Raw genomic sequence first — 23,132 nt, forward strand, 5'->3', positions numbered from 1 at the left:
CCCAAGTCATGACAGCTGTCCAGCATACAAAATCTTAAAAAAAAAAAAAAAGACAGTGACCCTGAGAGAAAATGTTTAATACAGAGGTTATACATGTTCTGTTCTGTTTTGTTTTGTTTTGTTTACATCAGAGTTAGAATTTACCATGATACAAGACATTCCAGAAGTTACAAAGTTTATCTTTTGCTTTCAGTATGACAGGGTTGCAAGCTTCAGAGGAATGGGAACATAGGGAGATTTTTACTCTTATTTTTAGTTAGAAATGTTTATTTTATGTTATTTGTTAATGAAGCATATACATCATGCGTGCTCAGGGCAGAGATAGAGCCTGTGGGGGCACCTGGGTGGCTCACTTGTTAGAGTGTTGAACTCATGATTTTGGTTCATGTCATGGTCTCACAGTTTCTTGGGTTTGAGCCCCACATCTGGCTCTGTATTGATGGCATGAAACCTGTTTAGGATTTTATCTCTCCCTCTCTTTCTGCTCTTCCCCCACTCATGTTCTCTGTGTCTCTCAAAATAAATAAATAAATAAAGTTAAAATAAAAAGAAATATAGCATGTACTTTGATGTTTGGTTAAGTCATTCTGACCTTGGTGAAATTTGAAAGTATAGCTTCTTTGAGAGCCAGGAATAGAGCCCACAGTATTAAAAGTTGAACTTTTCAGGGGCGCCTGGGTGGCGCAGTCGGTTAAGCGTCCGACTTCAGCCAGGTCACGATCTCGCGGTCCGTGAGTTCGAGCCCCGTATCGGGCTCTGGGCTGATGGCTCGGAGCCTGGAGCCTGTTTCCGATTCTGTGTCTCCCTCTCTCTCTGCCCCTCCCCCGTTCATGCTCTGTCTCTCTCTGTCCCAAAAATAAATAAACGTTGAAAAAAAATTAAAAAAAAAAAGTTGAACTTTTCATACTCTATTTCACTTAGAATAATACTCCTTAGTTTCATCCATGTCTTTGCAAATGGCAGATTTATTTATTTTTTGATGGCTTATTGTGTGTGTGTGTGTGTGTGTCTGTGTATGTGTGTATGTGTGTTTCTCACATATTTTTAATCTACTCATCTATAGATGGACACTTTGGCTATTTTAATAATTTGGTTATTGTATATATAATGCTTCTATTAACACTTGAATGAATCTACCTCTTTGAACTACTATTTTTGCTTTTTGGGTAAATGCCTGGTGATGCAATTGCTGGGTCATAGGATAGTTATATATATATATATATATATATATATATATATATATATATATTTTTTTTTTTTTTTTACTTTTTGAGGAATCTGTTTTCCAAAGTGGTTGCACCCATTTGCATTATCAACATTACAAGAGGGTTATTCTTTCTCCACCTCTTTGCTAATACCTGTTATTTCCTGTGTTGTTAAGTTTAGCCATTATGACAGCTGTAAGGTGATATCCCATTGTAGTTTTGGCTTTCATTACCCTGATGATGAGTGATATTGAGCATCTTTCACATGTATGTTGGTCATCTATATGTCTTCTTGGGGAAAATATCTGTTCATATCTTCTGCCAATATTTAACTGGATTATTCATTTTGGGGATGTTGGGTTGCACAAGTTCTTTATATATTTTCAATACTAACCATTTATAATATATGTCATTTTGAAATATCTTCTCCTATTCCATAGATTGCCCTATAGTTTTTTGTTTTTTGTTTTGTTTGTTTTTACTTCTTTCCTTCTCTGGGCAGAAGATTTTATTCAGATACAGTACCAATAGTTTATTTGTTATTTTGTTTCCCATGCCTTAAGAGACATGTCTTAGAAAGAAGCTGTTGTTGCGAATGTCAAATAAGTTACCACCTGCACACTCTTCTAAGATTTTTATGGTTTCAAATATCACAATAAAGACTTTAATCCATTGGGAATTTATTTTTATGAATGTTGTAAGACAGTGGTCATATTCATTCTTTTACATGTAGCTGTCCAGTTTTCCCAACACCATTTGTTAAAGAGACATTCGTTTTCCTATTGGATATTCTTTCCCACTTAGCTGAAGAATAATTGGCCATATATTTGGGGTCAATTTATAGGTTTTATATTATGTTCTGTTGACTTATGTTTCTATTTTTCTGCCAGTACGATACTGATCACATCATTAGAGATTTGCAATATAGCTTAAAGTCCAGAATTGTGAGGCCTCCAGCTATACTTTGCCTTTTTTAAGAGTGCTTTGGCCATGTTGGGTCTTACAAATTTTGGGATTGTTCGATCTCTGTTAAAAATGTTGTTATATATCTATTTTTTAGTTTTAAATAGTTTTGACTTATTTTTGAGAGAGAGGGAGAAAGAGAGAGACAGAGTTTGAGCAAGGGAGGGGCAGAGAGAGACAGAGACACAGAATCTGAAGCAGGCTTCATGCTCTGAGCTGTCAATATAGAGTTGGACATGGGGCTCAAACCCATAAATCATGAGATTATGACCTGAGCCAAAATCATACACTTAACCCAGGTGCCCCATTTTTATTGATATTTTTATAGGGATTGAATGAAATGTGTAGATTGCTTTGGGTAGTGTAGAAATTTTAACAATATTCATTTTCCTGCTCCATGAGCATGGAATGCATTTCAATTTCTCTGTGTTTTCCTCAATTGTTTTCCAGCAGTGTTTTATAGTTTTAAGAATACAGGTCTTTCACCTGTTTGGTTAAGCATACTTAGGTATTGTATGGTTTTGGTTCAATTATAAATGGGATCAATTCCTTAATTTCTTTTTCTGCTGCTTCATTATTAGTGTATAGAAATGAATTTTGTAAATTTTTTAATGTTTATTTATTTTTGAGAGAGTGAGAGACAGAGACAGAGGCAGAGACAGAGAAAGCATAAGTGGGAGAGGGGCAGAGAAAGAGGGAGACATGGAATCCAAAGCAGGCTCCACGCTCTGAGCTGTCAGCACAGAGCCTGATGCAGGGCTCAAATCCATGAACCATTAGATCATGATCTGAGCTGAAGTCAGACACCCAACCAACTGAGTCACCCAGACACCCTGAAATGAAACAAATTTCTAATATTGATTTTGGATCCCATGCCTTGGCTGAATTTGTGTATCAGTTCTAGCAATTTTTTTGTTGAATCTTTTGTTTTTTCTATCTAGGGTATCATGTCCTTTGTGAATAGTGAATTTTGACTTCCTACTTACCAATTTGTATGCCTTTTGTTTCTTTTTGTTGTCTGACTGCTGAGGCTAAGAATTCCAGTATTATGTTAAATAGCAGTGATAAGAGTGGTCATCCCTGCCTTGATCCTGACTGTAGAGGAAAATCTCTATTTTTTCCCCATTGAGGATGATATTAGCAGTGGGTCTTTCATATATGGCCTTTACGATGTTAGGGAATGTTCCATCATACATACTTTGTTGAGGGTTTTTATCACGAATGAATGATACATTTTGTCAAATAGTTTTTCTGCTTCTATCAAGAGCATCAAATGGTTCTTATCATTTCTTTTATTAATGTGATGCATCACATTGATTGATTTGCAAATATTGAAGTATCTCTAACACACAGGAATAAAAACCATTTGGTCATTGTGGATAATGCTTTTAATGTACCATTGAATTCAATTTGCTAGTAGTATCTTGTTGAGAATTTTTGCATCGGTGTTCATAAGGGATACTGGCCTATAATCTTTTAAGTTGGGTCTTTGTTTGGTTTTGGAATCAACATAATGTTGGCCTCATAGAAGGAGTTTGGAAGTTTCCTTCCACCTCTATGTTTTGGAACAATGAGAAGAATAGGTATTAAGTCTGTAAATATCTGGTACATTCCCCTAAGAAGCCACCTGGCCATGGAATTTTGTTTGTTTGGAGATTTTTGAATACTGATTCCATTGTTTTGCTGGTTATGGGTTAATTAAATATTTCCTTTTCTTGCCTTTTAACTTTCAGTAGTTTGCATATTTCTAGGAAATTTTTTCCATTCTTTACAGGTTGCCCAGTTTTTTGGAATGTAACTTTTCATAATAGTCTCAGACTTGTTTGTATTTCTGTGGTGTTGGTGTGATCTCCCCTCTTTTCATTTGTGATTTTATTTATTTGGGTCTTTTTTTTTCTTTTTGATAAGTCTGGCTACGATGTTATCAATTTTATAAATCATTCAAAGAACCAGTTCTTAGTTTTCTTGATTTGTTCTACTGGGCCTTATGTGTTTTTTTTTTCTATATTGTTTATTTCTGTTCTAATCTTTATTATTCTCCTTCTTCTGCAGGCTTTAGGCTTCATTTGCTGTTCCTTTTCTAATTCTTTAGGTATAAGATGTGTCTGTCTGCTTTTAAAGAGAAGCTTGATCCAAATATAACAATAAATAAAAATAACAAATATAAACAATAAATAAATAAAATCTGATAAATGGATATTTTTTTTTCTGTATCCAAAAGTAGAAAACAAAAACAAAAACAAAGAAATATACATCCTTTTTCCCTGAGAACTGAGGCTTTGCAGCTCTCTATGATAAGTAGACTTGGTGCATGCAAAGGTTTTGTGCTGGGTTAAGACCTGCTGTGCTGATTCTCAGACTGACTTGCCTTACGGAAGATGTACCTTTATGGTACAAGGGGATAGATATTGGTTTAATTTGCTCAGGTGTACCCTTGGTGGCAAGGTTTTGCTCACTGAAGTCCAGTGTATTAATGCGTGAGGGGAAAAATGGTACTTCCCCACAATCTTATCTTGAGCTCACACCTGCCAACCTTCCTAAAATCATCAGAGAAGAGCAAATGATCACTCCCTCGGTGTTCTTGGTTTTTGTCAGAACCTTATCTTCACCCTGTTGTCTCTGAGGTGTCTGCCTGCCAGGCAGAACAGCGCTATTGTGTTTTATCACAGATGCAGGTGGGTTTTAAATCTTCAAACTTCAGAGACTCCTGCAACATGGACCTGTAATGATTCTCTGGGGGAGAATATTGCTGTGGTATGGAAAAGTGCTGGCTTGTCATAGAAAATGGTCACGTGACCACACAATGGCTCAGAATTTATGATAAAGCACATCAGAAAGTCAGCACCAAGCCTCACTTCTCTCAGTCAGCGACTTTACTCCTATGCTGGTGAATGGGGCAGCTCAGTGGGGCCCAAAGATTTTGTCTCTGGAAAGGCCATGCCACCATTCCCAAATGCACTCCACAAAAGAGAAATTTTGTCCCTGTGCGACCCAGGGGATCTTCAGACCTCAGTGCCCACTCCTAGATCTCTGCCCTTCTTCCCCACCAGAGCACCACTAAGCCTGACAGATGCGACCCTAGGAGTGGTCTGGAACTCTAAAACTTCATTCAGACTTTGTGCTCTGTTGTTTATAAAGATTTGTGATATTAAGCCACTCTTCTTTTCCTAGTCAATGGTTTTGGTAAAGAGTTTCCTTATGTAATCTCCTGAGTGTGTGTGTGTGTGTGTGTGTGTGTGTGTGTGTTTGTTCACTTTTTCCACTCTTTCTCACTTTCTTTCTCTCTCACTCTTCCACTCTTCTCTCCATGATAAGGGCTTCTTCCCTTCCACACTGCCTACAGCTCTTTTCTCTCCCAAGTCAACTCTCAGCAGATCCTACCTTCCACTGTCATAGACTCTAAGTCTAAAGTTCTCTTTTGGCCAGCAAAAGAAGTGTACACAGGATTAAAGCAAGAGATGGCTAAAGCCTGGGAAAAGACAAGAGCCCGACTAAGTGTCCTTGCTCCATATTTATTCAGATCAGAAAGCTTACAAGTGTGATGAGCATGTACAGACAAAGAAACTAGGAATATTAACTTGGGGACATGAGGGAAAACGTTTTTTTTCTTCTTCTTTTTTTTTTTAAAGATATACAGTGTTTGGGGTTTTGGTCTATATAAAGCAAAATCCAGGTGCTGGGCAGATGGGTAGATGGTTGATAACAGCAGACAGGATGCACCGTGCCTATTTATCTTTGCTAGCCAGGGGATGAGACAAATAGGGGGAATAATCTCATGGTTAATAAGGCACCTTTTCTTTTGTTAACCGTCTCCATTCTGGGCTGCTTTGCCTACAACACAGTAGTCAATAGTCAAATTCACCAATTTACTTAACCTGGCCCTATTCTCCTGTGAAAGCAGCTTTTCTGCTATAGTACTAAACTGGGGTGCTTCCACCCTGAATATCCAATCTTGTTTATTTCATATTCCTATGTATTGGGCACCTTTGTGCCTTTTCTATTTCAGGTCTTTGTCTCTCCCTCTCTATTCTGGTGGCTCTACACCCCCTCTCTATTTTGGGGTGCCTTTACACCTCCTTATTTCTGTCACTTTTGTGCCTCCCTATTTTAGGGGTGCCTTTGAACCCCCCTATTCTTGGCATGCCAATCTGGTTTACCAAAACTCGGGTGTGAGCATTTCCTGGCTTTGTATTTATTTTCTTTAAAAAAAAAATGTTTATTTTTGAGACAATGCAAGAGAGTGCAAGCAGTGGAGGGGCAGACAGAGGGAGACACAGAATCTGAAGCAGGCTCCAGGCTCTGAGCTGTTGGCCCAGAGCTGGACGTGGGGCTCAAACTCAAAAACCATGAAATCATGATCTGAGCCAAAGTCGGACGCTTAACCCACTGAGCCACTCAGGCGCCCCTATATTTCTTTATGACTTAACCCGTTGGTGAAAGCCTGTGGGATTCCTAAGCTTATCCTCTACATTCCAACAGGTGGTCATTTTTCTGCTTGTAGATATGCAGCTTTGTTCTTTCAGTGCTCAGATTTCTTGTGTGTTCAGAATGATTTGATATTTATCTAGCTGTATTCAAGGGGCAAGACAATCCTAGGGTCACCCTGTTCCTCTACCTTTTTAACTGCTCCTCCATTCATCTTTGACGGGCATTTGAGTTGCTCCCACCTTTTGGCTATGATGAATAGTGCTGTTAGGAACTTGGGGTGTCTCTTGGAGACACTGCTTTTAATTATTATTATTATTATTATTATTATATGCCCAGAATTATTGCTTCATATATAAGTTCTATTTTATTTCATTTTTTCAAGATCAACCATACTGTTTACCTATTGTTGCACCATTTTATATTCCTATGAACAAAGCACAAGAGTTCTAAATTCTCCATATCCTTTCCAGCATTTCTATTTTTTTTAATTGTCTTTTTAATAGTGATCATCTCAGTGGCTGTGAGGTGATATCTCTTTATAGTAGTGATCTGCATTTTTCTAATGATTAATAATGTTAAGCATCATTTAATATACTTACTGGTCATTTTGTATCTTCTCTAGATAAATGTATCTACACAGATTCTTTGTCCACTTTTTAAATCTGATTGTTGTTGGCAGTTGATTTGCAGAGGTTTTAGTATATTGTAATTTTTTAAAAATGTTTATTAATTTTTGAAAGAGACAGACACAGATGGTGAGCAGGTTAGGGGTAGAGAGAGATGGAGCCACAGAATCCGAAGCAGGCTTCAGGTTCTGAGCTGTCAGCACAAAGCCCAACTTGGGGTTCAAACCCACAAACTAGGAGATCATGACCTGAGCCGAGGTTGGATGCTCAACCAACTGAGCCACCTGGGTGCCCCAAGTTTTTGTATATTCTAGATATTAACTTGTTATCAAATATATGTTTTGTAAATATTTTCCCCATTCCATTAGTTGTCTCTTCACTCTCTTAATTGTATCCTTAGATGCACTTGTAAGTTTTATGTGTCCTCATTTGTCTACATTTGCTTTTGCTGCTAGTGCTTTGGTGTCATAATCAAGAAATCATTGCCAGAGCCATTGTGAATCTTTTCTCTGTTTTCTTCGAAAATTTTTATAATTTTAACTCATATTTAGGTCTTTGAGACATTTTGAGTTAATCTTTGTATATGATGTAAGGTAAGATTCCAACCTTTATTGTTTTGCATGTAAAAATCCAGTTTCTTCAACACCATTGGTTAAAGAGACTGTCTTTTGTGTACTGAGTAGTCTGTATTTTTTTGAAGATTACCTGACCTAAACATGAGGATTTATTTCTGGCTTTGTTATACTTTATTGGTGTATATATCTGTCTTTATACCAGTGCCAAGCTGTTTCGATTTCTTTAGCTTTGCAATATGTAATGAAATGAGGCAGTGTGGATCCTCCAACTTGGTTCTTCCTTTCCAAAATTATTTTGGCTCTTTGGGGTCCCTTGATTCCAAATAATGATAGGATAGATTTTTCTATTTATGCAACCAAAAAAAGTGCTATTGGGATTTTGATAGAGATTGCACTGAACATATAGATTGCTTTGGGTAGTAATCACATTTTAGCTGTATTAAGTCTACCAACCTATGAACATAAGATGTCTTTGTATTTCTTCGTGATTAGAACAAAATTGCTTTGGTTTATGTTTGTCATTTTCAGTGTACTATTCTTTCATCTGTTTGGTTAGGATTCTTCCTAAATATTTTATTCTTTTAAATGCTGTGGTAAATGGAGTTGTGCTCTAAATTTTCACTTAAAATTGTTCATTATTAATGTAGAGAAATGCAACTGACTTCTGTGTGCTGATTTTGATTTCTGGAACTTTGCTGAATTTGTTTATTACTTCCAAGTTTTGTTTGATCTTTAGGATTTCTTCATATGAGATCATATTATATGCAAACACTATTTCTTCCTTACTAATTTGGGTGATTTTTACTCATTTTTCTTGCCTAATTACTCCACCTAGGATTTCTAGCACTGTGTTTAATAGAAAGGCCAGAATAATCAATTTCATCTTGATCCTGTTTTTAAAAGAAAAGCTTTCACCCTTTCACTATTTCATATGATATTAGCTGTGATTTTTTTCCATATGTGATGTTTATTAAGTTGAACTTGTTTCCCTTTATTCCCAGTTTGTTAACAATTTTTATCACAAAAGTGTTGAATCTTGTTAACTGTTTTTGTTTCTGCATTATATGATATGAACATATAGGTTTTGTCTTTCATTCTGTCCACATGGTATATTACATTTGTTGATTTTTTTTCTCATGTTGAACTATTCTTTCATTCCAGAAATGAATCCCACTTTGTTGTGGTGTATAATCCTTCTAATGTAGTATAGAATTTACTTTGCTAATAACTCTTTCTGGAGTATCAGTATTCATCAAAGATATTGGTCTTTAGTTTTCTTCTTGTATCTTTGTCTGATTCTAGTATCAGTGTAATTCTGGCTCAGTTATTGTATTTTCAGCTCTGAATTCTTTTTGTTTTTTTTTTTTTAATGATTTCTACCTTTTTTCTGCATTCTCATTTTGTTCATGCACTTTCTGGTGTTGTATAGTTTTTTTTTTTCTATATGTTCTCTCATTGAATACCTTTAACAAATTATTTTGAATTCTTCACCAAGAAATTCAGTAATCTCCCTTTCTTTAGGATCTATTTCTGTAGTTTTATTTTGTTTCTTTCATTGAGCCATGTTTTCTGGTTTCTTTGTATGCTTGTAATCTGTTGTTGAGACTTGGCCACTTGAAAAAACAGCCTCCTCTCTCAGTCTCTATGGACTGTTTTGTTTTGTTTTGTTTTGTTTTGTTTTCAGGGGAATACTTTATATGTCAGCCCATCTAGAAATTTGGGGCCTCACCAACATTTTCTGGTGATATATTCTCTGGACTTGAGTGTGTACTTTAATTGTCTCAATTATCATAAGCTGCTTGTTCCTAATTTTTTCTCAGGAGTTTGTAAATGTTTTTTCTCTCCCTGTTTTCTGTTTGGAGAACTTTTGGATTTCTGTAGCTCTGGTATACTGTGACACTTGCTTACATTTTCTCGATTGGATCTCGATAGGATCATTTGTCATCTAAAAATTTATGCCCTTGAAGGAGTCTTGGCACTAGGCAGGGAGACACTAGAAAAGACCAAAAAAAAAAAAGGGGGGGGGTCATATTATAAGAAAGAGCAGCCTAAATAAAGGACCTTTGATCATTTTTTTCCAGTCTTTTCTTGTCATTTGAAGAGAAATTTGAGTTCTTCCACTGGTTCACAAGAATAAGATGTCATATTAGCTGGCATAATAGTTTCCTGTGAGGAAGGTACAGGTTTAATTCTTGATACAGGAGCCCATGATCTTTCTATCTAATTTTATCTAATCTTACTACAGTGCGATCACATAATATGACCAGTAGGGGCCCTTCCAGTTTGAAGTTAAATCACCTGCTGCATTAGACTTCCAATCCTTTAAATAAACCATGTCTCCTGGGTTTATATTGGATGTGTTTCTAGGAACTGTCAGTTCAGGTTTAGGGAGGATATGCTTTGCATATTCATTTAGAGATGTATGAATTGACACAGCTTCAAGTGAATAATTTAATAAAATAATAGTCTTTTTCTATCAATAGGTCTACAGTGAGAAAATGGGTTTCATATACAATTGTTGGGGGAATCACCTAATGAGGGAGCACAAGGCAAACTGACAGGCTGAAAACACCCCCTATCCCCAGGTGGGATATGTTTACTATTCCTCAGGCACTTTTGTCTGCCAAAGAACAAAGGAAAGGGGAAAATAAATGGCTAACTGATAGTGATCACAGTCATGCAAGACAAGAGTCTCCATCAGTTTACAAATATCTCAGTAAATTACAAGAAAACAGCAATCTTATCAATAGCCTAATATTCAGAAACCTATAGAATTAATTTGTAATGCACCAATTTCGAATCCGAGAAACCACCAAGGAGCGGATACTGATGCAAACGCATGAGGGTTTATTTGCAAGCTCGAGCTTGGCCCAAGTATACCTGACACAGCAGAGCTGGGACTTGGACCCCTAGGTTAAGAGGCATAGCAGTTTTATAGGGGCCAGTGGCCATTGAGATTGTAACACACACAGAAAGTTGCATAGTCATGTCAGTCCACACGCAGGTGGCCAATTGAATTACAATTTACCCTATAGTAACTGTTTGAACTAGCCTATCACTCTGGTCAGAATTGGTGTGCAAGTTTGGCGGGCAAATGCAGGGTTTGCATTCTTTGGCGGTTAGGGGTTCCGCATTCCTGTATGAGCTGGTTTCCAGTAAGGGTGTGCTCAGCGGCTTGACTAGGGTGGGGGAGTGTCTTAAGCAATAAGTAGGTGAGTACATGAGATGGTGGGTGTAGCACAAAATGGAGTTAGTCTTGCTCTGTTTGTCTAGGGGTAGGGGTTTTTTGTTAAATTCCTTGGATCCCACAAATTTCCTGGAGCCCCAATATCAGCCTCCCCTCCATAATGATGTGAGAAACAATGGCAGAAGGAAATAGATAGAATTAAATTTCCTTATAACCTGCAGGACATTGGCAAATACCTGAGGCAGGCAGAGTAAAAAGTGTCCCCAGGAACTCCCTAATGTCTTAATGTTAATGCTTTGCTAGAGGGAAAAACAACCTTAGCTTGACAATAGCTAGGCCTGCAGTAATCTGTGAGTCTTCTTTAGAATGTGAAAATCTCTTTGGAAACTTCCCTTTGACTTTACTTCCCCCAACTTCCATATATATAACCAGTCTCTTCACAGATTCCAGGAAAGCTCTCCTTGCCCATGAGTCCTGTCCCCACGCTTTAATAAAATCATCTTTTTGCACCAAAGACACCATCAAGAATTCTTTCTTGGCCATCAGCTCTGAATTCCAGGAACCCCACCATCATCCCCAAACCTCGTCAGTATCATTTATAATTTCTCCTCTTTCATTATAATTTTGTTGATTTGGGTTCTCTTTCTTTTTTTTTAAAGTGTAGATAGGGAAAAATCTGTTATAAGATGGCCAACAGGACTGATAGCAAAAATTCTAGAGTCCAAAGAAAGACTCCTTTCCAAGTTCTTTCCTACCCCTCTTGTTGCACGTGCCAAATTATTGCTAATGCAGAATGCAGAAGAAACAGACTAAAAATTGTTCCTTCTGCTTATGCTCAGGGCTCAGACTTCTGGAGATTGATCTCCTTAGAGCCCAATTATGTAAAATAAATCTCCTGCTTTCCAAGATCTCTGAGTGCCACTTGGTTCTTCCTCTGGGTGATCCAGACCAGTTCCCATAACAGTGTAGCTAGAAGTTTGTCCATTTTGTTCATCTTTTCAAAAAGCTAATTCTTAGTTTTCTTAATCTCTTCTATTGTTTTCCTTTTCTCCATTTTATTTATTTTTTGCTCCAATCTTTTATTTCTTTTCTTATGCTAACTTTGGGCCTAGGTTATTTTTTTATGTTCCTTGAGGTATGAAGTTATCTTTTTGTTTTTAATTTGGGATCTTTTTATTTTCATTATGTATGTGTTTATAGCAATAAACTTCTCCTCTGAGAACTGCTTTTGCCTTATCCCAACTGTTTTAGTATGTTGTTTTTCCTATATTATTTGTCTCAAGATACTTTTTTATTTCCCCTTTAATTTAGTCTTGGATTCATTGGTTGTTAAGGACAATGTGGCTTTATAGTGAGTACTTTATATACCTAAGGTTTCTTTCCAATACCGTGTTCAAAAGGCAACCACATGTGGCTATTTCAATTAAAATTACATAAAATTAAAAATTCAAGTTCTCAATCACACTAGTCATATATCAAAACTTTAACAACCATATATGCCTCATGGCTAACATATTAGAAAGTGTTGATACAAAACATTTCCATCATTACAATAATTTTTGTTAGTAATGCTGATCTAGAATAGTAGTTGTCAGCCAAGAATAATTCTGTACCCCATTGATGTTTGCCATGTCTAAAACTTTTGTGGTTTTCACAAGTAAGATATTTGGTATCTTATTGGTATCTAGTATATAGAGGCCTGGGAGGTACTAAACATCCCATAGTACACAAGACAGCCCCCCATAACAAAGACTCATCCAGGTGCACATGCCAGAAGTTATGATGGTGGAAACTGTGACTTAGAATGTGTTTTGTTGTGAGGTGTAAGGTGGGTATTTTGTTCTTTCTTCCCCTCTAATTAGCCAATCAACTAGATACTATCTCCTGTGTGTATGCAAATTATTACCCTCTGGTTGCTGGTGAAGCTTAAGCTAGAGATTTTTTTTTTTCTCTTAAATGGTGGACAAAGTCTTATTTCATTGTTAATTAAGATACTTTTTTTTAATTGACTTATCTCTTACTACAGATTCTTTGTCTCTGCACATAAAGACGACCCCACATTCCCAGTTCATCTTAGTTTCAACTTCAAGTTAAGTGCTGTTTGATGAAAGGCTTTATGCAAGTAATTACTCCTCTCTTTTTGAAAGGCCAAGCCTATCACATTTTAAGCCCTTAATCCTGCTGGCCTCACTAAGCAAAGGAAGGAGAGGAGACAAGTGACACTCAGGAAAAGGTGAGGCAGACAAAGCAGTGCATGTGGTACTGAAGTGGCTTTTAGCTCCAGGATCTACATGTGATCCACAAATGTGATTTACTCTCCTCATCTCTTAATGCACAAGATGGTTGCTAATGGGGTTTCTCAGTTTCTGGAAGCATTCCCACTCTAAGGATATGAACTGTCACGTGTAGAAGGCATTTGGAGGCAGGGGGCAAGCAGCAGCTGAGGTAGTGAGACTTGTGGAAACCCAGGATGTTAAGCCTGGGTCTACTGTTACAAACCAGGAGAGACTGGGGGAGGTGTGAAAATGGTTACTGTCCCCTAATAACCTCAATCTGAGGTCCATGGGAAGGACTTCAGGTTTCTTATCCTTGAAAGTTGGGCTCTCTTCCTGGCCCACACAGAGCATGAGAAATAGCTCACTTCCCCAGAGGTCAGACCTATGTAGCCTATCCAAGGAGGAGGATATTTTGAGAAACATCTCCCAATTCACATGCCCATCTTGTGCCTGATGCAATTAGAAGGGACAGATTTGAACTGGTCTTCTCACGCATACATGCATTTTGCAGTTAACAATAAGCTGGACGATAGTGATAGGTTTGCCAAGGTCAGGGCTCTCATTGTCTGGATTAATTGCCATTTCCAGAAGCACGCACCCCTGGAAGAGTTCTACAGCTTTGGTGAGTCCATGTGTGAATACTTTGGGCACCAGGGATCCAAGCAGCTGCCTATTGAGAAACCCATGGAGCTTGGCTACAAGATCTGGTGTGGAATAACCAGCAGGGGCTATCTTGTGTGGTTTGTGCCCTCACAGGGCACGCTGTTCACCAAGTCAGACAGGGGCTTGGGCTGAGGAGGCAGTATGGTGGTAAATTTTGTGGATGTTCTTCAGGAGCATGGCTGTCTGCCACAACACATATTTTTTGACAACGTTTTTATAAGTGTCAAACTCATGTCCATTTTGAGGATAAAGGAGGTGAAGGCCGCAGAAACTTCATGAATACAGGACTGAGCAAAGTCCCCTCAAAGATCACAAAGGATTTTAAAAATGAAGAGGGAGTTCATTTGAGTATAAAGTTGATGAGAGTGAGGAGATCATTGTTTGCTGCTAGCATGATAGCAGTGTGGTCAACATCTGCTCCAATGCTGTGGGTATAGAAACAGTGGGGATGACCAATTATCATTCAGGAATAATCAAAGCACAGAACCAGGTCCGCCAATCATCCCTGGTAAAGCTGTACCAGGAAAAGGTGGGTAGTGTCAGCAGGTAGACCAGAATATTGCCAAGTACAAAGTGAAGATCCGAGGCACAAAGTGGTACTCAAGCCTCATTGGCGCTGACCTCCGCAATGCATGGCAGTTACACAAGATCTGCAGCCATGATTCCCAAGTAGACCTCCTGGCCTTCCAGAGATATGTGGCTTGTGTGTATCTAGACAGCAATGTGACAAGGGAAATGAAACAGGAAGCTGGAAAGTGAGAGCCACTTTGGCATGATTGGACACTGGGTCATCAACCAGGACAAGATCTAGTGTGCTCTCTGCCACTACAGTGAGAAATGCCATAAGGGTGTCCATTCCAAGTGCTTCAGAAAGTACCACATACAGTGATGTACAATCGGGAGAAGGAGCCCTTTGGGTGTTTCATTTATAATGAGATGTTGACACCTAATTTCATAAAGCAGACAGAGCACTTGTGTTTTATTTGTGTTGGAAAAAGGAGACCTGAATCCCTAATAACTTGGTTTTGTATTTTCTCCCCACTTCATTCCTATTACCTTTTACTGTCTTTTATGTTGCCTATATGCAACATAAATTAATATTTATATTAGCAATAATAAATATCTGTAAATGTATAGATTATACTGTCATTTATTTCAAATTATAGGGCCTTTTCTTTTTCTTTTCAAACTTTGATTTTAAGTTCACTTAGTTAACATACAGTACAATATTGGTTTCAGGACTAGACTTCATCACTTACATATAACATGCAGTGCTCATGGTAACAAAGGACCTGTTAACACCCATCACCCATCTAGCTCGTACCCCACCCACTTCCATCCATCAACCCTGTTTGTTCTCTAAGAATCTCTTATGGTTTGTTTCCTTCTTTCTTTTTATACCCCTTCTCCAATACGTTCATCTGGCTTGTTTCTTAAATCCCACATATGAGTGAAATCATATGGTATTTGACTTTCTCTGATTGACTTATTTTGCATAATACATTCTAGTTCTTTCCAGGTTCTGGCAAATGGCAAGGTTTCATTCTTTTTGATGGTTTTGATGGCTGGGTAATCTTCCATTTTATATATGTGTATATAATACACATATATATTTTATATTTTATATATGTGATATAAACACATATATTCAATTATATATACATATATATAAACGCATATATTCAATTCCATTCATCAGTCAATGGACATTTGGGGCCCTTTATATTCAAATGAAACTTTTGCTTTGGATTATTGCTGACTCCTTGTAAGGACAAGCAAATATAGCTGAAAACTTTAGAGAAACTTTCATGAATAGTAAATGGTTTAATAATTGTTTGTTTATAATAAAATTCATTCTAATAATATAAGCCTGCAAATAACTGTCTATTTCCATCAAGTCTAATATAATTATGTATTTTTACAAATAAAGACTTAAAACTAAGAAATACTCCTACTATAGATTATTTTTGATAATAGGGACAATTCTATAAAATAATTGAAATTTTAAGTGAAGAAAAATATTTAAAATAGACTAATTTAATTGGCTTTTTGTTTAGGTTTATTATCAAACCCCTTTATTTAAAAGATTAGAAATCCAGAACTCTGTGAGAATTTTACCAAGACCTGACATCTAGGAATAATTTATAAGACAGAGGAGTCAAAAGGAAATATTTAGTAAGTAACATGTGAAAAGAAAATGTGTTCAATAGCATGCTTGTGAGGACTTCCTCCACTTTGAGAAGTTGGAGGTTGTTTTGGAGATGGTGGTGGATGAAGCTAGTGCAGGGAAAGAGGCGCAGGTTGCATAAAGGTGAATTGTCGCTGTTTTTCCAGTTATAAAAACAACCTGGATGGAAGATGAGTGGAAGTGAAGACACAAAGAAGTTTTTACAGTATAGTCTTAGAAAATGAAGTCTGCATTGACTATTTTATTTCCTGGTTTTGTGTCTGAGCTTCGACACATTTCACCTGAAAACTCGTGTAAAGGGGAAAAAGTCTGTGTTTATTGGTAGGAAAACCAGAGCCTGTGTATTTGTAAGTTCTTGAAAATCTTTTCCATTTTGTTAATATAAGCTTTCCACTTCTGGCTCTGTTAGCAATATTAAAATGTGTGAAACATTTTGAATGTGTGGGAAAGTCCATTTTGTTTATTGTTATTAAGTAGATGCTTAGTTTGGTGAACACAGAAATCAAAGATGGAAAGACTGGATAACCCCAAGAACATGATAACATAGATTTAATCTTAGTGAGAATAGTCCATACATGACAAAGGAATGTCAGGTACTTTTAAATTCCAACGTGAAAGTGGACTCAATTGACAGAGACTGCAGAAAACTGGATGTACCAGTCTACACTGGGGCTCATACTTGGTGGATGACTGAGTGTGCAGAGTCAGTTTTGACAGCAACTTGGTGGCTCTCTCACTGTAACTCAAACAGCTTTGATTTGCAACTTCTTGCTGGTGTCCTATGGAATAATTCTGAGAAACTCTGGTGTCAAACATTCTGAAGAAATTCATTCACTGTTACATTAAATTAGAAATATATCTGGGCAGCTCTTCTTGTACAATGCTACAAGGTACTGACGGAGTAAGAAAGATTCATTCAATTGACTGGATATGTTGTTTACATAATAGCAAATATCCCCATAGTTGGAATCATTCAGCTTGTAGTGCCAATTATATGCACCTTTAAAAAGTTAGCTCTTAGCATTTCTTAGAGCTTAATATAGTGTTAGTGAGATTGCAGGTAGGGCAAGATATAAAATCTTTCTGGAGGTAAGGAATATTTCATTTCTGAGGTTCCAGTGAAAGGGTAAATTGCTTGGATTGTTTGTCTATATCCTTAACTATTAATATGGGAACTAATTAATATTAGGACATGAAAAAGTAATTTTCTAATAATTAAATTACATATAATAAAATGGAAATTATAAAGAACCCCCAAAGGTAAACGGTTATTTTCTTTAGAGTGAGGAATATAAAAGACTCAATTATATTTTTTCATAAAATGTATAAAAATATAAAACTTATTTCAGTGAACGAACATTCAAAAATGTTCTCTCTGCAACACTTTATTTTTTAAAATATATTTATTTAAATTTGAGTTAGTTAACATACAGTGTAGTATTGGTTTCAGGAGTAGAACACAGTGATTTGTCACTTGTATATAACACCCAGTACTCATGCCAACAAGTTCTCTCCTTAATGCTCATCACCCATTTAATCCACCTCCCTACCTACCTCCCCTCTAGCTACCCTCAGTTTATTCTCTGTATTTAAATCTCTTATGGTTTGTCTCCCTCTATATTTTTATCTTAATATCCCTTAATTCCCCCTGCTTATCTGTTGTGTTTCTTGAATTCCACATAAAAGTGAAATCATATGATATTGATCTTTCTTTGCCTGACTTATTTCACTTAGCATGATACGCTCTATAGATTCATCCATATTGTTGCAAACAGTAAGATTTCATTCTTTTTTATCACCAATAATATTGGCACTTTAAAACAGAAAGCTGAGGTTTGGGGCGTCAAAGGGAAAATGGCAAAAAAAATTTTGGAAAAAAAAATGGAAAATATTATTATCTTTTTTTATCAAAAAGATTATATCTGGCAAAACAATTCAGAAGTGTATTCAAGAAAGGGCTACTGAAAGACGTGGGAGACCTGAGATGTAGGAGTAATTACAGATAAAGAAAGAGATACTGAGAAATAGATAAAAAGAGAGATACCAAGAAATAGATGAGGGAGGGACAGAACAAGAGACAACATAGGTGAAGGTGAGGGGGCATTCAGAGACTATAATGTATATTCATGCTTTCCTTGACTTTGGGCTTCAGATGAGTTTTCTTTCTTTGAAATTGATGAAGCCATATAGCCACTGATTCCAACTCTTCACATTCTTTTAGCTGTAAGTACTAAAGAATCTTAAGTGCAATAGTGTTAAAGTTACATGGAGACCAGGATTTTCTCAGCTCTAGACTAGACTGACAGAATTTTTTTTTTCTTTGAATGACTAGGGTGGGCTTATTCCAGTCTGACTTCAGATTTTTGTGTGTGAGGTCTCTGATCTCATATGGGAGAAGAGGGGCACAATTTCCTCACAGATTAAAAGGGAATAATCAGGATGAAAATATAGAGTCTTCACATCCTATAGGCAAACTAATGGCAACCGAAACCAAGGCAATCAAATGGGTCGCAATTACACCTTAAATAATATGGCAAAACTGTCTGTGGGATGGGAGAGGGAGGATGGTTACATTATAATAAAAATGCCCCAAGATGTGGAATTTAAATCATTCAAGAGGAAAAAAAATCGAATACAGAAACTGAAATTGTTTGGTTAGAATAATTAGAATTTAAGAGTAATTTCATTACAATATTCAGTGATGAGATTCTGTTTAATAGTAAGGATGTTAAATGGGTAAGGGGCATTAAGGAATCTACTCCTGAGATCATCGTTGCATTATATGCTAACTAATCTGGATGTAAATTTTAAAAAATAAAAAATAAAAATAAAAAAAATAAAATAAAATCTGAAAAAAAAATAGTGAGGATTCTGGTCATCTAATTGTTCATTTCAAAAGAAGAGGACAATAAGAGACCAGTATCAATTCAGTTATCTACAAAACGCAATTTTTATTTTAGTGAATCTTAAGTTTATATTAGAGTGTTAACAGTTTCCCCACCAAAGAAATTCCAATCTAAGAAGAGAGAAGAGTTGCTTTCCCATTCTACTTTACCCACCTCCTGCCCTGCTCTGTCACAAGTCTTTACCTAGTCATATTTTATCTTCTAAAGTGTCTTATTTCATTTATTTTTAGAACTGTAGGAAATGCAGTTGAACTAGATAACTTTATCTTCTCTTTTTAGACATTTATAGAGAAAGTTTTCCAATTAGATAAGAAATAAGTGGTTTCTGCCACATAGATTTGTTCTCCATGAAGGTATATTTTTGACAAGGCATTGGACTCTTTATGTCTTTTTTCCGAACTGCTTGGTTTACCAGAACTCTTTTAACAAATGATATCTGCTACAGTGAGCAAATGGATGAGAACTTTGCCTGAGGATTTTCTTTTCCCAGCCTTTCACATTTATTATCTTAAAAAAGAAGGCAATGTATTAAAGGCATTTGTTTCTGCAAGGAGGAAGAGGGCAATTACACAACTTTGTGTGAAGCCACCAGACCTTAAAGCAACTAAGAACTGTGGATCTCATTTCCTTTTTTCAGCTCAAGTCCCATCCAAGCAAACTCCTCCTGCTTCACCTCAGTGTGGAAGAGAGCTCTGCCATACTGAGCTTTTCCCAAACTATGGTACCACTTCACTGAAACAAATTGAAGCAGAATGGCTCTTTGAGTATACTTTTAACCATCTGAGTAGGGCATTTGTAAACCATTGCCTCTTTTCTTTATTTAGTTTAATAGAATATTTATATTGGAAAGAAAAGTTAAGTGCAAGGAATTCAGATTTATTGTTAGAAATGCTTAAAAATGACAGCTGATACCTGAATCAATGCTTATAGGCTAAAGCACATGTCCTTGCATATATCAGCTCAATCACTGCCAAAAATATTTTTGGTTTAGGGGTGCCTGGGTGGCTCAGTTAATAGAGCATATAACTCTTGGTCTCAAGGTTGTAAGTTCTAGCCTTTCACTGGGTGCAGTAATTACTAAAAAATACTTCATGTTAAAAAACTCAAATTTAAATTTTAAAAATCTTTAAAGAAAAGGTTTCTGGTTTATAATTCTCCCCCAATCCACCCTGCCCTATACTTCAGTTGGTGCATACATTTTTTTCCTTGCACAAATAATTTGCATTAATCATCTATATGAAGAATAGCTTAAAATGTTGTTACTTATCCATTTTGTAGATCAAAACATTTTTTCATATAACCCTCAATATATTTCAGATTTAAAAATGATTTATATTTCCCCCTAGATATTTAGGGATGATTTATACATATACATTATGATTTCCATATATATATATATATATACATATATGCATATACATATATATGTGTGTGTGTGTGTGTGTGTATCTGTCCATATATCTATATATCATCAATATATATTTGTCTATCTATCTATCTATCTAGATATATGGACATATACTTTCCTTTCTGGGTGTTAAATAACTGTCTAAATAAGTTTACATTGTGATATTTCAGTCACTCAACAATGAGAATTAAAATGTGATGAATGTACTAGTAAATTATGAAATCCTTTAACTTCAATTGCTGTCCATTTGGGTTCATACTGTCAGATAATAAGACAGGAATTCTTCCACAGTTATAGGTTCAGCTACATTTACTCTATTTCCCTTTCTGCTAAAATTTGAATATTTTATCCTTTGACATTACATCACAGAAAGTCACTAGAAATGTAAAACAAAAATAAATAAATAAATAAATAAATAAATAAATAAATAAATACATTCCAGTAATAGAAGCCTGTAAATAACTGTCTATTTCCATCAAGTCTATATAATTATGTAATTTTACAAATAAAGAGTTAAAACTAAAAAAAAGTCCTAATATTTTTGATGATACAGATTATTTTTGATAATAAGGACAATTCTATAAAATAATTGAAATTTTAAGTGAAAAAATATTTAAAATAGACTAATATAATTGTATTTTTGTTTAGGTTTATTATCTAACCCCTTCATTTAAAAGATTAGAAATCAAGAACTCAATTTAATTCTTATCTTCACTTACAGATCTTTGGAAAATGAAACATCCCTAGACTTTCAGCGGTGGTTGGCCTCTTTCAAGGACTGAAATTGGTATACATTCCCTTTGTAGTTGAATGAAGGATTGCTAATTCAATTACTTTTCTTGGTGAAATTTCATCATCATTAACATCATTACCTCCATCACCTTACATACCAGCATTTCAACTACATTATCATCATATTTACTACCACTATCATCACCACCCTCACCATCAATCATCAACTGGGAGTGCCTAACTCCTGCTGGCCCATAATCTAAGGGTATGGGCCAAACATTGTCAAAGAAACATAAGATAGATGATAGATAGATAGATAGATAGATGATATAGAGACACATGTAGATATATACAGATATCTATCTATATAGATAAATCTCTCTCCATCTCTGTATCTACCTATGTCTATCTACATATACAGAGACAGAGAGAGAGAGAGAGAGAGAGAGAGAGAGAGAATCCATACAGCCAGTGGTCCCATTGCAATTTTAATTATGAAAAGACCAGAACTAAAACCTGAACATCTAAGAAGGCCTGATTTAGATGGAAGTGAAAATAGGTAGTGATTGATATTCATCTTATATTTGTTGTCTAATTTGATGTTAGGCAGCATTCCAACACTTTTATCAGAACACTCACCACCTCCTCACTCCTCAGACTGTGTATGAGAGGGTTCATCATGGGGGTGAGGATGCAACCAAGCATAAAGAGAAACTGGTCCAGCTTAGGACTGTGATAAGTATTAGGCCTCATGTAGACCAGCATGGCTGGCCAAAGTAGAGGCTCACCACAGTCAAGTGGGAGGAACAGGTGGCCAGGGCTTTATTTCTGCCCTCCAGGGAGTTCATGCTGAGGATAGCAAGGAAGATGAGAGTATAAGAAAACAGGATAAAGGACAAGGGAATGAGGAGCATCATAACAGTTGTCATCACTACACCCTTCTTATAGGCAAAGATGTGCTCACAGTCCAATTTTAGAATGGCCATGACTTCACAGAGGAAATGGGAAACCTCTCTGGAACCACAGATGGGGAAATAGATAGAATAAACTGTGTGTGCAAATGATGTAATGTAAAGACACCCACATACAGGAGATAATAGCCATCTGCAGATATACTTTCTGGCTTATCAGGGTATATCTCAGAAGGTTACAAATTGTCACATACTGGCCAAAGGACATGAGGGTAATAAGGATACACTCAGCAATTACTAGAGTCCAGAAGAAAAAAGATCTGCGTTTCACAGGCAACCTGTGAGATGTTTCTCTTCCCTGAGAAGTCAGTTGCCGTCTTGAGTATAGTGCAGGAGATTAATGTCAGGTCCATGAGAGCAATTTAGCTGAGCATAAAATATATTTGTGTATGGAGATGAGAATCCACCCAGATGAGAAAAATAAGGATGACATTTGTGGTGAGGGTCACAGTGTAGATCATAAGGATGTCAGAGACAAGGACATTGACATATTTTATACCAGGGAATAGGCTCAAGAGCATAAAATCATATTTGAAGACTAATTTATTTTATCCAAGTCTTTGTATTGTTAGAAGTGATCAACCCTGGGAACAAACCAGATTTGGAGACATCACAAAGATTTATTGGATTCTGTTCCCCAGACGCTTTCCTTTGTAACCCTTATCAGCATCAGTAGGCTGTGATATTTCTGCAACTGACAGCAATTTAGCCAATTTCATGGCTAAATAACCTATCTAATGCCTCCAGTTATCTTCTTTATTCACAGAATAAATTTCCCGAATCTTGTATAGTTAATTTCCAGACTTCATCTAGTAATGGTAGCTCATATCCATTACTACCACCTCCCCTCCCTTCTATGTCATTTCTCAGAGACCCCATTCCCATCTCCCTTCTTATACTCTCTCACTGCCATACTTTAACCTTTGAGAAGTATATTACATTTGTTCCATCCTCACCAAATCACAGTTTCCATCCTAATATGTTCTTATCACTATGCTAAATCT

The 23,132-nt window shown here is 36.4% G+C and overlaps 1 protein-coding gene and 1 pseudogene across 3 annotated transcripts in view; one reads left to right on the forward strand and one right to left on the reverse strand.

The window, feature by feature from the left end:
- The window catches only part of LOC101085852 (olfactory receptor 2T8-like), a 216,305-nt gene extending 195,050 nt beyond the window's left edge, over nucleotides 1-21,255 (forward strand). For all 3 annotated transcript variants that reach the window (XR_006597146.1, XR_006597139.1, XR_006597138.1), the window contains one exon: nucleotides 21,147-21,255. The gene's annotated coding sequence lies outside the window, so the exon portion shown is untranslated. The remainder of the gene's footprint in view (nucleotides 1-21,146) is intronic.
- Nucleotides 21,256-21,639: 384 nt separating this feature from the next.
- On the reverse strand, nucleotides 21,640-22,847 carry LOC123386364 (annotated as a pseudogene).
- Between the last annotated feature and the right edge of the window lie 285 nt (nucleotides 22,848-23,132).

Source organism: Felis catus, chromosome A1 (genome assembly GCF_018350175.1).
Source record: "Felis catus isolate Fca126 chromosome A1, F.catus_Fca126_mat1.0, whole genome shotgun sequence".
Lineage (NCBI taxonomy): Eukaryota > Metazoa > Chordata > Mammalia > Carnivora > Felidae > Felis > Felis catus.